General features: G+C 39.1%; 1 protein-coding gene across 1 annotated transcript in view; it reads left to right on the forward strand.

Annotated features, from left to right (window-relative positions):
* LOC139447195 (uncharacterized) overlaps window positions 1-12001 on the forward strand; it is a 467168-nt gene that overhangs the window by 181257 nt on the left and 273910 nt on the right. The gene's annotated exons all lie outside the window — the stretch shown is intronic.

The following is a 12001-nucleotide window of genomic DNA, read 5'->3' on the forward strand; positions in this document are numbered from 1 at the left end:
ATGAACTTGGAAATGGAGATGGCGGACTTACGTCCAGAATTTACAATTGTTGAGAGTTCGCCCAACTCTCAAGAGAACCAGCCCAGACGATTCTAAAAAAGAGTCATGGCAAACATTCTGCAAATCCCTTAATGAGAAAACAAATGCTAAAACAGTCTGGAGCAAAATACACGCAATCAGGGTTAAGCGGAAACCCACAAAAATTCCCAAGTTAGCCAACGCCCATACAGTCAAAGAAAAGGCCAACATTCTAGCTGAGCACTTCTCATCTGTCAGCAGCAACACAAATTGCAGCGAAGAATTCAAACAGGAAAAAATGCTTATGCCTAAGATCTCAAAACGGCCGCAAAGCAAGCATCTGGTATACAATATACCATTTACGGTGACAGAGTTTGATGATGCGATACAACATAGAAAAGGCACAGCACCTGGTCTTGACACAACCAGCTACGAGATACTGAAAAACCAACCTGATCAAACCAAAGGCTTACTCACTGAGTTGTATAACACGATATGGTCCAAAGGAGAAGTCCCAAAAGCATGGAAACATGCTGCGGTTATCCCGCTGCTAAAGCAAGGGAAAGAAGAAGCCCTACCAAACTCTTATCGACCGATCTCACTCACCTCAAACATGTGCAAAGCCATGGAAGCCATGGTTACAAAAAGGCTCATGCATCATCTTGAAACTGGCAATCACATAAAACCTGACCAAAGTGGCTTCAGGAAGGGACACTCGTGTCTAGATCATATTCTAAGACTGGAAAATGAAATAAAAAAAGCCCAATTAAACAGACAATACCTAGCCGCAGTATTTCTGGACTTCAGCAAAGCCTTCGATATGGTATGGCATGACGGACTCCTCTCAAAACTATCACAAAATGGAGTTGAAGGGAACATGGCAAACTTCATAGACAGCTTCCTGCAAGACAGGTCGCTATCAGTTAAAATAGGGAACAATCGATCGGATCCTATGGCACTGGACAATGGCACACCACAAGGCAGCATCATAAGCCCAACCCTGTTTAATATCATGATCAATGATCTTTTTGACCATGTCAACTCTCCTACCCAAACTTCTAAGTTCGCTGATGACGGAGCAATATGGGTAAAGCACAGAGATATCTCACAAATCAGAAAAAAACTCCAGTCAGCCCTGGACGGAGTAGATCAATGGTGCAATAAATGGGGATTCACCCTTTCAAGTGAAAAAACGGTTGGAGTTCTATTCAAATGCCGGGGGAAAGATGCTATGATACCCCGTGTCTCCATAAAAGGCAAACCTATCAAATTCGAAAAATCTGCAATATTTCTTGGAGTTATCCTTGATCAACACCTCACTTGGCGCAAGCATATAGAATATGTGGAAAACAGATGTCAAAAAGACCTGAACGTATTACGGGCAATTTCAGGCACATCTTGGGGCACATCGAGGGACACTCAGCTGGACCTCTACAAAGCTCTTATCAGATCAAAAATTGACTATGGTTGTGAGGCTTTTCACTCAGCATCAAATACTGTCTTGAGGCGCCTAGACAGAATACAATACAAAGCCTTAATGCTGGCCACAGGCGCAGCGACAGGCACCTAACTAGAAGCACTACAAGTAGAAACAGGAGAACTCCCATTGAAACTAAGAAGAGAGCAGGCAATATTATCGTTCTGGGGACGAACATCAAACCCTTTGGTTAAAATGATATGGCAAGACAAAAACGCTCGAGATGAAGCCCTAGCTCGAAAAAATCCCTCACTAAAGCCATCTGGGATATTAGTGCGTGAACTCATTCGAAGTCACAATTGCGATGACATTCAGCCTCCAGAAAGTCACTACAAAGGTTTACACCCTCCCTGGACTTTACAAACTCCCAAAGTTGACACTGCTTTAACATCAGAAGTCACTAAAAGAGAAAACCCAACCCTACTACGATCAGTAGCTATCACTAAAATTCAAACTACCTGGGACAGCTGGGCCCATATATACACTGATGGATCCAAGAATGCTATCAACAACAGTGCTGGTTACGGGATCCATATCCACAGCTCCAAACCCCAAGCACATTCAGTTCGCTTGCCTGATGGTCAGTCAGTATTCACGGCTGTATTGGAGGCAATTCATCATGCACTTGAACTCATACCGGAACTCCCGGAAGCAAAGGCAGTCGTCCTATCAGACTCGCTAAGTGCACTTCAGGCCATCGGTGGGAGAAACTCAAACTCCAGGCCAAACACAGTCAACAATATTCTATACGAATATACAAAACTATCGGACCAAGGGCAACAGGTGGAGCTGTGTTGGATCCCCTCTCACATAGATATTCATGGAAATGAAAAAGCAGACTCACTGGCGAAGCTAGCTCTAGACAAAGCGGATATACAGCCTATTCCCTTTAGTAAACTAGAGATAAAAAGCAAAATCAAAGCCTCCATAGCAAAAAGATGGCAAGCCCAATGGGACGCAAGTAAGATCGGCAGATGGCTATACAAAATTCAACCCAAGGTCCAACAAAAGCCAAACTCATACTCAAATGAAAGGAAAATTGAAACTGCTATCTCACGCCTCAGACTTGGTCACAAAAAGCACTATGACAAGGTTTGCTCATCTTGCAATCAGGCTGAAACCATTGACCACCTGTTACTAAAATGTCAAGACCATGCCCCAGCCCGGGCTAGGTTAAAACAAGAATTGCAGTTAGATCCGCTATCTGTCATAGATCTCCTAAAGCCAAGAGATGCAATAGCGAAGGCCAAACTAACTCTATTTCTGAGAGATGGACAGCTGCTCGAACGTATATAAACAGAGCAGCCAAGGATAAAAATGAAATCATATCAATATAAGAAAATAGAAATCATATCAATGCAAAAACAGAAATTATGTGAACACCGAAATCACAATAGATATGTGAACCCTTCTCACACACAGGAGTCCCAAAGAGGGACAGGTCAGCCGAAATTGCCTAGGCAGAAGGCGACCTCTTAAACACCTAATGCAACAGCAACAACAACTTGGGAGGCTTTGCTGGGTGAGGTTGGCTTGGTGGCTGGTTGGCTTGGTAGGCTGGAAAGGTGTTGCTAGCTTGGAGTACAAACTGCGACCGTTTGCCTGTAGATGATAGCGCAGTGCGGTTCTTTAGGTAAAAGATTATTAATAGATTGCTTGCACGAATCTTCCATTCTGTATATTAAGTTGTGCATCCATAATCACGTACAAATATATGTTTAATTTACCAGCCGCTTCCTGGTGCTCGTTATCTGTATAGTACTATGTTATGGGCGAACAAAACCATCCAAATGGCGTGCTGGTTTTCTTGGGGAATTAGTCAGCAAAGAGCCAGAGTCACAGGAGACTAATCACAATTATATTTACAAGAACAATTAACAATGAGCAATTTACAATATCTTAGAAAATAGCTGAGGGTGCCACAAAGAGTCGGTACAACCCTCTGGGCTGTGGGAGTGAGGTCTGCTTGGTAAGAGAGTCAAACCCCTTCTCTGCCCTAACATGTGACTGACTGATATAAAAGATTTAACGTGCGCTTTCCGACTACAGCGTATTTCGCACACGGGCCTGGTCGGACCATTTAGTGTATTCCGAGAAGGGTGAAAGTGGTGTGTGCAACCCAAGAGGGGGCTTTTAGGGGTTGCTTATATTGATTTTTTGAAATTTTTAAATTTGGAATAAATGCCGAGGTGGGTGGAGGAGGGAACTAAGGGAGCCGGGTGAGGTGGGTGTTTGTATGTTCATTGGATTTTGAATTGGTAGATTAATTAATTTTTAGATGCGCTTAATTAGGTCTGTTTTGATTAGGAATACGCCTAGGGCCTTGAAATTTTCTAGTTTATTTTGAGGGTTTAGTATTTCATCTAGAGTAGGAACTTTATTTAGATTGAGGGCGGTTTGTAGTGTGGTTCTGTGTGTTTGATAGTGGGTGCAGTGAATGAGTGCGTGTTCTGTGGTTTCGGGCTGTTTGCAGTGTGGGCAGTTGCCTGTGGTGTGTCTTTTAAGTTGTTTTAGGTGGTTATTTAGGTTGGTGTGTCCTGTTTGGAGTTTTGTAATTAATCTGTCAATTTTTTTAGAGGGGTGTAGGATTTTAGGTTTGGCTAGTGGTTTTCTGAGCACTTTTTTGATTTGGCTATTTGAGTTTTGATATTGATTATGCCATTTGTGGTTTCTAACATGTGGTTTCTGTATGTATTTAACAAAAATTAGAACAATAAAATGGAATATGATTGGTTGGTACACGATGGGTTGTGCCCTATGCTAAATGAATGGCTAGACAGAGGGGAATACTTAATCCTGTTGATCCTGTTGGACTGGCACTAATCTTGTTGACATATTTACTGGATGCTTTGAAAGAGATTATGGTGTCACTATAGACGAGCTTGTGTTGGGGCTAATCCTTAATGCACTATAGACGAGCTTGTATGGGGGCTAATCCTTAATGCCCTATAGTCGAGCTTGTATTGGGGCTAATCCTTAATGAGTCTAAATTGAAGTAATTGCTGAATGTTATTCTAATATAGGTGATGACAGATTTACTTAAATAAAATGGTTCAAGGTAATCTATAAGACTATGTAGACATATCTTTTGTCTGGGAGATGGGATCTTGATACCTTAGACTAGCATTTATCTAAAAGCTTCAAATCTATTAAACTATGTAGACATAACCCTTATCTTATTGAATAGTATGTCTAGGAGTTGCACTCCCATTACCTTAGACTAGCATCTATCTAAAAAGCTATAACTGAAACTACTGATATTTTATATATGCATTTTACCTCATGATAAGTATTACTTGCTAAACTATAATTATATGAAATGATGTATAAATATTGCACCATGATCACTTGATGTGGATCTAATTATTATAGGAAAGTTAGTATAAATGTTATATCATGATAGTAACACCCTCGCTAGCATTTTCTATTCTCCGCCCACTGCCATAGATACATTCCTGAGAGACAGATCTTTCACGGCCGCGTTAACTTCTGGGCTTCGTTTTATAGAAGGGAGATCTCATCCCACTGTTGATATGCTCGCATGCCTTGACTGTATAGTTGATTAGGCACGTCCTCGATAGTCAGTTCTACTTTTGTGATCTTGGGGTTGTAGAACTTCTCGGTATCTCTTGCAAATGCTTCAGAGGGGTCATCGAACAACATTAAAATACCCTTCAACTATCTCGCTGGGACGTTAAGATTGATATTCCACGCCGTATCTCTTTTGTTCCTGGTGATCTTTCGGTGTCGAAGCACGCGATCATACAAAATGGTTAAACTACTGGTATACTGGTTACGAATTTGTCTGGCTTATTCAGGATCTGTTATCGTATCATACTCCAGTGAGATATTTTCAATAGAATAGTTACTAGGATCTTCAGTAGCTTTGATTACTCTGCTGTAGTCATTAAAAGTGAGTTTGTATTCTAACCTATCGCCTTGGGATGCTTGGTAGAAGGGCATGTGACTATCTAGTAATTCAAAGTCGAGCGGAATATAGAATCGGTTAACTAATGCATCAGCAACGGCCTTATCTTCTACCACTATCAGCACCTACACGCAGTCTCAATGTGATCTGATTACAAGTACCTTGGTACTGTAATTTTTCCTGTTCTTTAGCCGTTCTCCCGAGACCCATGTAACAGAAATATACATTGTCAATACTCAAATCTTCATTGCCGCTAATTTTCTTAACAATTGCACGACCTATGTTCTAAACGAGCTCCCTGCTAGCGTCGGTAGAATTCAAAATAATTGTAAATGATAGTCGTGCAATTCACGGAACTAACACATCGTGTGCGTCGAGATTAGGAAAGCGAACCAGAAGTGTTTGATTCTGATCAATGGTACTCGGGTTATTAGTTATAGTTACAGACTGGTGGATTGCTTTGACCCCTAATGGATCCCGAAGTCTACGTTGTGGGTTTAACTTGCGTCCGTATTGTGAAGACATTGTTATATTGAAATTATGTAACCTTATGTTTAATATAAAAATGGATTATTTTAATCTAGATAACTTTCATAACCCTAGTACAATCGAAGAGGGTACTGATGAAACCAGCTTTATGAATCTTAACGATGAAAGTTTACAATCAACCGTTAATGATTATTACGGTGCCTTAAAAGATAGTCCTATTGGTCGTTACTATTCAAAGTTTAGGATAGATAGTAAAGGAATATTGCGACTGCATGGCTGCCCGGGGATTGATCTTATGAATTCTCGTACTCGTAAGCCTTGTCTGCGATAGCCAGTAAACATGGCATCAACTTTGTTCGTAATGAATTAGGTTTTGTGGACTACTCACGAGAAAAACTTTCTGCGAAGACTACTTAGGTTCTTCGGACTGTGCGTACTGAACTCAGTACATAGATAAAGATAATTTGGAAGAAAGCTCGAAGCTGGCCTTGGAGAAATCTTGGATACCTACTACGATAATTCCACATTACAGGTACTTGGAGTACAATATAAGGCAATTAAGAGGCCTTGACAAGGCAATGCAAACAATACGGGGAGAACTCATCAATAATATAGCCGAGCTATTCGAACTCGACAAGCATATAGCTTTTGAGAAAACAAAACTTGAACAGGCGGGTGATGAATTCAGTAGACGCCGCGTTGCTGAAAGATTGCGTACCGTATTTTCTTGAGTATAGTGCGCACATTTTTTCGAAAAAACACAGCTGTGTAGAAGGGGGTGCGCATTATACACGAATTATGAGTTTGGATGTTTTTTTCCCCCATGGAAAGACATTACCGTGAGCACGAAACACCGGAAATACCATGTCAACAAATCCATACTGAAGTATGCAAAATAATTATGTAATTACACTGTCTGGCTATAAAAAGTGTTCTTTGTATTTCTGGACTTATTTTTGTAACTCACTTCATTTATTTTATTCAAAATTCCTTATAATATTGTTTTTATTAATTTCTGCGAAATCGTGTGTGAAGCGAAAGGGTATGGTGTAAATTTTTTCTGCGCATAATATTCAAATTTCTTTTTTTCCAAAATATTGAACCTGCTAGAGGGGGGTGCGCATTATACATGGGTGCGCACTCTACTCAGGAAAATACTTAGAAGACGAAAGATCGGCCTGCCTCGAAGCGGCTTCCAGTAATAGAAAGGCACTTCGTTCACAAATCAGTTGAATTCGAGAAACTATCGATCAAGTCCTCAACGATGATACTACACTGGCCCATAAAATTAAAACATTGTTCAGAGAACAGGGAATAACCATTGCCAGTATTTTAACCGCATTGGGATTTATTATATCGACTTTGACTCTCGCGCTAACCGGTGGCAGTACAGGAGTTGGCACACCGCCTAGTGATAAAAATGGTGTAAAAGAGTGGATAAAAAAGCATTTAAAAGTATTAGGAGAAGCACTGGGAAAGCTCGTTGGGAAAGCCGCGTCTGCACTTCCCGGTATAATAAGGAGTATCGTTTCCTGGCTCTTGAATTTATTAGCTAAGACCACCACTTGGCTTAGTCAAAACTTGTGGGCACTGATCGTAGCGTTTGCCGGTCTGTTGTACGTATTCACTAAAGACTATTTATCCAAATCAGTTCATTAAGAACAATTTATCGAAATCATGACTAAACCAGCCGCGACTCCACCTACTATAAGCTCTGTTTTTTCAACGATATGTTGTTGATTTTTAGCTGCAATATGTGGTGGCACTTGTGGTTGTGCATTAGTAGGAGCGTCAGTAGATATCTGTGGCTTGACTATTCCCGTTTCACCTGTGTTTGTGTGCGTTATTAATTTGGTGTTAATATCTGAATTTATACCTGTTTTTTGCTGATCGTAAGAAATAACAATTTTATCATTATAACCGATCACTTGACCGATCTTAAGTTCCTTATTACTCGGAGACATGTCCTGGAGCATAAAAGTAGTCTACTTTGGATTGAGGGTACTGTATTACATCTTGATAACGCTTTATAGAAGATGGTATGTCAACGGGTGAATTAATAGCATCCTCTACGTTTGCAATAAACTGTTTTTGCGCATCGAGCGCCGTCCCACAACCAATTATTCCTGTTCGTGTTTGCGATTGTTCACCAAGAATTGTCCATACATAAGTTCTTATTGATTCATTAACTCTTACAACTCCTGGGTTAGAAACATTATTTTCTGTTTTATCATTAAGAAATTCATTCCAAGCATTTCCAGATGGTTGCTCAACCTTTTGGACGGTGAAAGCAACACCACCCTTAAAGTTCATACGATCGTCTCTCCACTTGTTACTTGAGAGAGCAAAGCTCAGAAGCAGCCGTCCTCTTTTCAGTAAATCATCGCTGATTTCTTCAACAGAGTGTGCACCAGCGTACGGAATACCTAGACCGTGGTTAGCTCCACTCAGACGCCAATCTTTACACATAGAAATACCAAATTCCTTACAAATATGCTCATATGCCCACCTATTGTACGGATTATTTGTGGAATTCCATGCTCGAACCTGTGGTAATGGGGCACTAATTAAGTATACGTCTAATCTGATAGTACATGTGAAATGATAAAACAGACTTATTTAGTTCAAATCCTGGGGTATAAAGAGATACACCACATCCTGCATTGGATTGTGAAACTAATTGTGCACCATTTTATTGCTAGTTGCTGTGACCTTATATTTTTCAAAGATATCAGGGAATTCAACAAAAATGTTAGCACCAGAGGTACTTACTAAAATCGACTGATTAGTAATGTAAGTTGATTTCATATTTAAGTTATGATATAGTATCTTTGTACATTTAATATGTATGTTACACTCCCAGGAATAACAAATGGCCAGTCTATTCAACTGCTTCATACTATCGATAACTCGAATGGTCAACTTGAAGTCGCTATCTGCGATGTAATGTATTACCCACGGTGGACTAATATAGAAAATGTGTGATAGAAAATAATAGATTTTTAATAGGTGAAATAGGTATTGCTCACACTGGCATTGTTATACCTGATGGGTATTACAGTGTATACTCACTCAATGATGAAATTTTTAAGCCTAATGGAATTAGTCTCACACATAATGAGTCAAATGGGATGCTTAAATTAAGCGCTGGAGAAGAGAAAGTATTTCTTGCCAAGATCTTTAGCAGAAACACTTGGATTTGAAGGTGAAACGGGAATCATACCACCCAACAGACCAAGGCTTCGAGTTAAATTACGCCATTTAGTTCCCTATAAAGAGTTGTGCATCCATCCTGATCAGATAAGTACAACCGATAATATTCAACTAGAAAGTCCTTTAACTCTACTGAGAGCTATTCCAGTCAAAGATGAAAAATAGCGGTAGAACGGAATCTTTCTCAACATTACAATATAAAAAATTAAAGAGGGGTATTATTTCAGACCTCAAAATTTCTGTATTAGATGTAAAACATCAACCTGTACATACAGGATACTTGAGTGTAACACTCCATATCATAAATAATGGTTGATTCATCAGGCCCTGGAACACTCAGACAATGTAATACAATTGAGCTTTCCGATCTTGGAGACACAGTTATACGCTTTACACTTACAAGATAATGTATACAAGCTGAAAGAAGTTGCATTCACAGGTAATCTAGGAGATTTAAGTGATGTCAACGTTAGTAGACTCAATAAAAACACTTCATACAATCTTACTCTCAACAATGATGATAAATGGACTATGATCAAAGCAAAAATCGAGTGGCTACTGAATATTGTCATTACCCCACGATATGTGATGACGGGTAAGGCACATAATTTAACTAAGATAATAAATAGTGGGGTCGTACTCGCGGCCTATATCCCATCAAAACGAAAAAGTGTGTTAGTCTCTCCCCTGCCAGAAAACCCAGGTCATATGTTAATTAGTCGTCTGGCAGTAAAAAATATTAGTTTAAATTTGGTTACTGAATTCAATGATATTAAAGATAACTTGAGTGCAATACCTGATCTTTCTACACTTATTATTGAAGTCTTGTTTGGAGATGCACCAGTAGATGCCTTCGAAATATTACCAGGTCTACATCAAATTATTACTTAGGTATTGAGTTGAGTTTATAATGGCAATAGCAAGGGTTACGTCATGGAGTGTTATGCATTACATGCACCATACCATAAGATAATTTTCTATGAAATTTTTTGTCCATTATGAATATTAAATTCAACAGGCTAACCTGTGCTATGCATATGTGACTGTTAGTCATCAGGTAATATACTCCAATGGGTGTTTATTTAGGAGATAAACCTACTGTGTTTTGAAATTTGATGTAGTCCCACTGTAGAATAGATACCTCTTTATTATAATTTTGAACCGAGCGCTTTAGCACAGTAGGTTTATGTCCATTCTACCATGACGCCAACAACGCTTTGAAAACGGCGCTCTCTTGCAACGCGTAATAACACAGGTGCACAGGTCCTCGATCTTAGAACATTCCGAAAAGTGGTCACAGGTAGGTATATATGTAACAAATATTACTAAAGTTCAAGATTAAAAAACACCAAAGTCGTGAGTAGTTCATAATAAGTGTTCAAAACACATAGTTTTTCAAACGAAGTTGACAAATAATACTCCTAACTTAATCCAAAGAGAGATGTTTTAATTTCTTTCAAACTGTTGCACACTATTGAACACTGTGGACTGGCTGTCGTTTCTCGGAAATTTGTGAGAGAGGTCATTTCTTGGAAATCAAACATGCCATCATTTCTATTGTAGGGGTGATGGGTAATAGAAAAAGGTTTTAAAATGCTAAACGAATATATTTCTACAGCAAACTTTATGAATTAACATTCTAATATACATTGAACATGTCTAAGAGTTATTAGTTAGACAGCAATTACCCCCAGTAAACAATAATAACATAAAAGTAAATGCCTCTACACCCCGAACTTGGATGTGGCAGAACTTGACCTAAATCATGGTTGCTCACACCTCACAGCTGTCAATGGCTGACAATCATGTCTTTACATTAACTTGATCTAGTTAAAAGAAGCAAGATGACAACCCCGATCTATGATGTGGTTCAACATTTACCTGTAGATTTACTGGGATTGATCGAGCCTGCTGGTACATCCATATGATTACCAATGGAACTGAGTATGACTGAACAGCCGCTGTTTAGGCTGCAGACGAGCCGGATATTTTGAAACGAGGAATCTGCATGGTGTGACCTGTCAATTTCAACATTTCACGGATCCAAAGCCAAACAGTGACAGAACTTAGACATTTCTGGTCCAGAAATAGTAGGTCGTGTATAATTTTCATAATTGTGCGTGTTCTGAAATGAATTTCATCAAGTTTGAAAAGCTGTCACTTCAGTTGGGACATTGTTTTCGTGGACTTTCAAAAGGGAGTGTTTTCTGATGCACTTTCAAATCCCCTCCTGCCACATTCTACTGGTGGTGGTTGATGGAGATCGTAATGGATATCGATCAGAAAAAGGTTTGTAAACACCATGTTGTCATGAATAAAATGTCTTCAAACACATTTTATTATGTTATATTTCACTTTCATTGTCGGTTGTTTCAATAATGAAATTACCTGTTTGTGGATTTCAGAAAAAATTATCAAAAAAATGAACAATTATTATTTTCTCAACAAAATTTATTAGATATCACTCTTTCACTTATTTTGAATGCGTGAATCTTTGAATTATACCTCCCCACCCTGAAATGAGAACCATCCTAACGTGTCCCGGTTGTCACTGTTTCTGCACTACACTCTCAGTTATGGCTGCCAAAGAAATTGTTAACAGTAACAGTGCTGTTAAAGAATTCCAGGAAACCAGAAGACAACCCAGTACTGATGCACAGTGAGATGCTGTTCAACATTAACACGTTGACTAACTATCCCTGCTGATGTGATGTTGTTTTTTCAAACAATTTTTATAATGTTATATTTTACTTTCATTGTTGGTTGTTTCAATGAGGAAATAGCTTAAATTGTTCCGATTCTGGTCACCATAGAACATTTCTCTAACAGTTTCATATACATTTCATTTGTATGCAAAAGATATGCCTTCGTTAAAT

The sequence above is a fragment of the Haliotis cracherodii genome, unplaced genomic scaffold (assembly GCF_022045235.1).
Source record: "Haliotis cracherodii isolate W230 unplaced genomic scaffold, xgHalCrac1.p SCAF_7, whole genome shotgun sequence".
NCBI lineage: Eukaryota > Metazoa > Mollusca > Gastropoda > Lepetellida > Haliotidae > Haliotis > Haliotis cracherodii.